Source organism: Pundamilia nyererei, unplaced genomic scaffold (genome assembly GCF_000239375.1).
Source record: "Pundamilia nyererei isolate P.nyererei 1_Seehausen unplaced genomic scaffold, PunNye1.0 scaffold00165, whole genome shotgun sequence".
Taxonomy (NCBI): Eukaryota; Metazoa; Chordata; class Actinopteri; order Cichliformes; family Cichlidae; genus Pundamilia; species Pundamilia nyererei.
In genome coordinates, this window is record NW_005187566.1 from 990,774 (window position 1) to 998,232 (window position 7,459).

The following is a 7,459-nucleotide window of genomic DNA, read 5'->3' on the forward strand; positions in this document are numbered from 1 at the left end:
GCCACCATGGTCACCACCCATCTTGAGGAGTTTGCCCCCTCACATATACTAATGTGCCACAAACAGGACTTTAATATCACCAACCATTCCCATGTTATTACAGTGCATCCATATAAATGGCCCACCCTGTACATGGCTGTGAACTTAGTCTGTAGCCAGACTAAGTTCCATTAAGACCACTCTGGAACTGGTCTTAATGGAACTTAGTCTGGCTAAAAATTTACATATATGTGCATTTAGCTTGTGAATGAAATTGTACATTTGTCCATCAATCTGTCATTAATTACTAATGAAAATATAGTTAAAATACATTTTCAGAAAAGAAAAAACAGTCTAATCTAATAATCCAATTTACAAAAGCATTCAGATTGTATTGAAAATGTTCCTTATTGCACACTGCTTTTATTTTAGAGAGTTGTTAAGAGTTGTATCTATCTCGTAATTCAATAACAACATAAACATTGAATTTCTCCATTTTTCTTTCTCATTGTTATAAAGGGTAGTAAACTCACTGTATATTAAACTTACTTTTGGTGCTAAACATCTCCACATGAATCTTTATCTTGGACATAGTTACCTTAAGGTCCAATAATAAGAGGCCAGATTATTCCCATCCATTTGTACAGACTGTACTTGCACAAAAAGAAATGGGCTTTTTGACTGTACCCCTGTTGATGATATAGATCAAATCACCATAAATGCAACAATTATACAGTCCAGCTGGACAGATGAAGAACAGAATAAATGTTATACTCTATTTTGTGCAACTACCAGGGAGACTACCAGCTGTCAGCATCTGGACAATTTCCAGGAACATGCAGCCTTTTAAACTGTCAGTCCTGAACTGAATTGTCAGTGAATATTTGTCTTAACGAGCTCCTAACTCGTGGCACGTGACTGGCAAAGCCACTGTAATGCCCTGTCAATTCCTCAAAGGTTATTATTATTTTAATCAGTATTGAAACAATAAGTAAACAAACACTTCATCTGCTTAGTTAGAAACAGCAGCTGCGGCTGCTCAAAATTTAAATCTGTGAAATGGTAATCTCTTTTCATGGTCCAGGTCCCCTTGCTTTTGTCCTCAATGGGACTCCCACTGAGATTCGTGACTTGATTTGAATATAAGACATGGAGTTGGCACCTTGCTATATAGGGAGGACTATGGAGACAGAGTTGAACTGATAGATAAGAAAAGACCTGGTGATTTTTTCATTTCAGCAGCAGTTGTTCTCTTTCTGGAAACATTCTTTTTGCACGATATTTTCTTCAGAGGTATTTTAATGTGATGAAAATCATCACATTTCTGCATAGACTCAATAAAACAATTCTGGCAAAAATAAACAGTAAAAAATTAAACATCTATAGAGGGTTCTTTTCTGAATAGAGGGTTCACTCACTGATGTTCAGGGGACCCCCACTGTGTCATGTCCTGTTGCAGTCTGCTTACAATATCTGAACATACATCCAAACAGATGTAAAAATAATACTACATTACCAAGATTACCAACAAGCCATAGACGAACCAATAAAGTAAAGCAGTAATAAGTGTCTAAAGTTAGCTACTTTAAGTAAGTGTGAAAATGCAATCACATTATACATAAATCAATAAATTTATCTGTTATAAAGTTGACTAATGTTTTAGCAAACTGGTTTTCCATCACAAGTCTCCAATTTAATGACAGACACTTTGGTTTTAAGTTTTATGCTTTCACGTTGCTTTAAACAAAATCTTATGCCAGGTTTAAACACTCTCCTTCATGGAAATATAAAGATGTTTAGACTTTTCCCACATTTCACCACCAATACTGGTCCATCACAGAGTGAGCACAAGAGATAATTTACACGTGTTGCATAGACAAAAACTGTCAGAGGTTATGAATGAAATTCATGTGTCCAGCACAGCTTTGAAGACATGAAACAGGAGTTGAAGTTGTTGTTTTATGAAATATTTGCAGTTTCATAGGCTCCAGATTTGTGTCATTAATTACATAGAGGGCACAGCAACTATCAGTAATGATCATTAAATCACAAACTTTGTGCCACGTCAAACAGGTAGGCTTTCAAAGTCTTACTGTTAAATCATTTGGTATACAGCAGCGATCCTCAAGCTGATTCCTGAACTATGAAGGATAGTTAATATTTCTTATTAGTTGATCTTAGAAAAGAAACAAAACTGTGTGACAATAGTAAATACAAAACAAAAAGAATCCTCCCACAGAGCCAGGGCTTCATCCAAACCCCTTTTCAAGACTTGAATAAAAGTATGAATCGTAGAATTGTGAGCTATTGTGGGATATTGATTAAAACTGTGTTGTCAGTCTCTCTAATATCTGTGTGTTCATGGCACACTCCAAGAGGAAGACAACTGTTACTGTCTCTCCAAGCCAGCTGTCAGCCAGCCTTATTGATGCCCACGCCACCACCAGCTCACTGACTGACTGCTGGATGAACATCTCCCTGACTGATGTGACAGACGATTGGCTTGATGTTCCTGCTCCCCTTCAACCCCAACTCTTTCACACAGCAGAGTTCAGGCAAAACAATGAGTATTCACCAGCGCTCCCCACCCCAAGAGATTGGCTTCAAACCTTTTAGGGTTTATCCAGCAGGGCAGCTGGCATCACTAACGGATTGAAGCATTTGGTCCAGAGATGAAAAGTGACTCTTTTGCCCCAGAAGACACTTTTTTGATGAAATCAAACACTTCATGGTCCATGCCTGCTGGTGCACTTGAACTCTTACCAAATAACAAGATTTTGTCAGGGCTAACACAGTTAAGGGGACATCAAAGTCCTTTGTGTCAGTGGGCTGTTGAATAGTCAAAGAGAATGTGCATTATTTCTTATTCAGGTGTTTCTGTATAATTCCCTGCTGGAACTGTTGCTTGCTTGTCACATTCATGTTGCTATGTCAACTTCTTTCATTAAGGGTGTCAGGGACTTCCACAATCAACTATTAAAGTTGTGTTATCTCATGGAATCGGGCCATGGATATGACAGTTTTCACAGCCTCCTCAGTCAGGCAGAAAGGGAGATGGCCTGCTGTTGCCACCAAGGAGGAAGACATCAGGACAAAAGGCTTCCCCAATTTCCAGGTTCTGCACAGCTTGTACTGTTGAATTTTGCATCACAGGAAACCTAAAAACTCTCATTGATGTGTTTGCTGTTTTTCTTGTAACAGGATTTCAACTTGACAGTTTCTCAAATATTGGGCCTTTGTGGTATTGGATGACATTGGGCAGCTGCAGAATTGCCATTAATCAGAACATACAACTGTGCTAGTACAGTGCTATGAAGAAAAAGTAATTGCATTTTAAAAACTAATTACCCTGTAAATCTAATAACTTGCGCCACCGACTTGGCAGCAAAAACTGCAATCAAGTGTTTGTGATAACAGAGTCTGCCTGTGAGTGAGTCTTTCATTGGACTTTGACTAGGCCACTCCAAACCCTCTTTTGTTTTTGAGTCGTTCAGAGTTAGACTTGCAGTTGGGTTTTGGATTATTGTCCTGCTGCATAATCTAAGTGCTCAACCGATGACTGGAGATTCTCCTGCTGGATCCAAGTCATTCAGTTCATGAAGCAGCAAACCAGCTTGAGACCAACACACTACCATGTTTGATTTTTGGTGTAATGTCTTTTTGTGAAATGCTGTGTTAGTTTAATGCCAAATAAAACAGGACACAAACTATGGGAGATAGACCTTTTCTTTTTGGTCAGCAGTGGTTTTCACTGTGTAATTTTCCCATTTATGTCTTTTTTGCCTAGCCTCTTTCTTATTGTTGAATGATGAACACTGACCTTAACTGAGGCAAGTGAGGCCTGCAGTTCTTAACATGTTGCCCAGGATTCTTTTGTGACTGTGTGGATGAGACGTTAATGTGCTCTTTGAGTGATGCTGGTAGGCCATTCATATGGTGGTTCACCACTGTTGTATATTTTTTCTCCAGTTGTGGATAAGGGCTGTCAATTTGGTTCACTTTAATTCCAAAGATGATACATGAGGAACACTCAGTTAACTAACAGCTTATTTTTAAGTTATTGCTTGATTTAATTGTTCTGGAAGTAATCAAGCATGGGTGTGGCCAGTAAAATTGAACTCAGAGGCCAAATGCAGTTCATTATGGATTCAAGATTAGATCATTCAGGATTTAATTGTGTGTGTGTGTGTGTGTGTGTGTGTGTGTGTGTGTGTGTGTGTGTGTGTGTGTGTGTGTGTGTGTGTGTGCTGTGTGCGCGTGTTGGGGAATGATATAATGTAAGTACTAAATCTTTGAGAGGACTGTTATGAAACTGCTTACACTTTATGACCACCTGGTTGCTCTGAAACATAAGACACTAGGTCTTGCATTTGGACATTTCTTATTGCTACAGGCCAACAACAGCTGGTTGGTAATCAGACCAAAAGCAGATTTCTTTGCTCACTTTTGTGCAGATGGAGGCCTGGGATTCAACCCAACTACACAATTAACATCTTACTCCATGACTTGCCCATACATTAATATCAGAAATTCAAAGCTATTAAATATAAAAGAGGATGTCTGTTGGCTCTGACATAAGAGAGAGAGACTCATTTTCTTGATTCAGTGAGTGTAAGTTCTCTAACACTCAATATATCTGCTGTTTGATTGCTGCCACTCTATGGCAGGCATCTACAGTAAGTCTGGAGAAGCAGTTTCAATGTGTGTCTTCATTTGGTGCTGTTTACAGTCCTGTTCAAAAAAAAACTACTGTTTCTAAAATACTAGTTAAAGAAACTAAAGAGCAGCAAGTCATTTTAGTTAGTGGACGCTTAACTCCACCAGTGAAAATAATTTATTCACTGTTCAAGTGATAGAAAAGTGATCAGAGAGGTATGTTGCCTTGGGCTTGAAGCCAGTTTCTGCATTCTAATAGAATTAGTTAAAGAGGGGGTCTGTTAGGTAATAAATATATAATCTTAAATGCTTATATGCTGATTATATTGGTTTATATAAGAGAGGCCCAGACTTCAGTGTAAAACTAGGTTGCAGGCTGACAGGAAATTACATGCTTTTGCGGAGCGTGCTTTTGCAGTTAGAAAGTGAAACCAACTAGGCTGTTTGATCGAAACTTAAAGTGTGTTGTGACGTAGAGGGCAAGTATATAAATAACTAGGCTTCTGTTTGTGCTTCAGACCTGGGGTTGTGTATTTTGTCTTCAGGTCTTTATATCCAGATATGTAAAATAAAGATAATTTTTAAAGTAAAAGAATCACTTTGAGCCCTGTGTCTTTCTTGGCCGTAAAGAATACTAAGGAACCGGAATTTAATACAAACCAGCAGTGAACAGTCTGAAAGTCACAGATAAAGAGGGTCAAATGACCTGTCCAGTTGCATTATGGGAGGGCGTAAGATCTAGTGTTCTGTTTCAGTCTTTCTAGCTTCTATTTTGACCATTTTGACCATCTGTCTCCTGCTGTTTTTTCAGCCTTCCTGATGTGGAAGTATAGATCCCTAGACTTTTTGTCAGTAAGCTGACAGAATAGCACCTAATCTATTGGTGTCCTCTTTTATATTGGAACGTTTAAGCTCTGGTAGCCTATTTTGTTATAAACCTACAGAGGAACACCTGAAGATTACAAAGATGAGCTGCATGGGTTATGGTGCAATCGAATCAATCAAAAAGGCAAAGAAAATCCATGAATGACACACCATGAATACTGCTTTTGTTTCATCAAGTAGGAATTGGTATTGATGTACAATAATAATGGTTGTCGAAGATTCCCAGTCACAGACGAAGACAGCCATCCACAAAATTCATGAAAGATGATTCAATGTCCCTGAGGAAATTAGTCTCGGTGTAATGTTTTATTTTCTCCTTAACACCCCCCCCCCCCCCCCACATACACACACACACAAGGAAAATAGTTCAAAAACAGAATCAGATGTACGCCGTGAATAGAGAAGTGCTTAATCAAAGAGCTGATTTCATTTGTGTAAGTAGCAATCGCAATTGTTAATATTGTATTTGAACATAAGCAGATTTTGACAATTACTGTCATTTTATATGTGTTATATCTTTATCTGTCTTTACAAAACGCCCATATGTTTTAACAGGAGTTGTACAAATCTCCTCTTTTCCATCAAAAGCAGACTTTGGTTACATAACGCAATGAAGGGAACCGCGGGCTGTCCTCTGACACCAGCCTTATCCTGCTTTTCAAAGACAGTTTTACCCTTCCTGATGAGAGGCCTTGTTTCTCCCAGTCAGGAGAAACAAGCAATAGAGATCACCAAAAAAACCTCTGTACCAATTCATCAGCAGTGGCTTTGCAATGGTGCTCACTAGTTTTATCAGCAAACAGCCAATGAATATGCTGTTAAACAAACAAGCATCCAAACAGGACCACCGTGCCTAAAGTCATTATGCTCGTGTCCTCGGCTTGTCGATGGGAAGAAAGCACCAGCCCCGTCTCAGGAACCCTTATGGGGATTTAACCACACCAGAATTCTGATCTGACTTGGACTGCATCCCAGAAAGCAGCAGAGTTAATAGCCTTTCTCTCTATTGAATAATGCCTTGAATTTGTAATGTGGTGCATACACAGGAGTGCAGTTTAGTGTTCCTCTGAGAGAACCTGATTTCCTCTGCTACACATTGGTGAAAAAGTTGGGTTATTTTTTCAAATTAAGGGAAGATGTGGTTGAAGAAAATGCCTACTTTCTAGACAGTAATCCGTCTCCAAACATCATCATGACTGCCTCTGCACTGCTCAGCATTACAATCCAGAGAATTAAGTGTTTTATCTTGTGTTTCCTCATTTCTGCTCCTTTTGAATAAAAGGAGGAACGGACAAACACAGTGTTCTTGTACAGAAGGTGTAAAAATGCCTCAGGAAATGTCCCCATGTGGCTATTTTGCAATCAATAAAATACATTCCTGAATCTCACACGGGAATGAAGGAACGAATAAATGAATTGGGAAAAGGGCGCCAAGTGAGAAGAAAACAACAGTTTGAACTTTTGAAATGTCCAAAGACATGCAATACACATGCACACACATAAAAACTACTGCTATACAGAAGGTCGAGATGGTACACAGAATTTCCAGACGAACCTACACATGGCCTAAAATGAGTCTTTGGTGCATTTTTTTGACAAAGACCTATGCATTTCTTTGTTATTTGTGACTGTCACTTAATTGATATACAGAAATCCTGGCTGAGCTGTGCTCCATCTTTAGCAATGATAAAGATATATATGTAAATTAGTGTGTCAATAGATTAAAAGAGATTAACTAATTAATCTCACAATTTTCTGTAATTAATTGCGATTAATTGCAATTACTTGATCAATAGCCCGGTTGCAATTAAATTTTTTCAACTTTATATTTAAGCTTGTAACTGACATTTATGCAATTTAATGAAGTAAATGCAGAATAAACACAAAGAATGTATGCTTAAATTCAAAGAGAATTTGAATAGATTTTGTCAATCTTTTA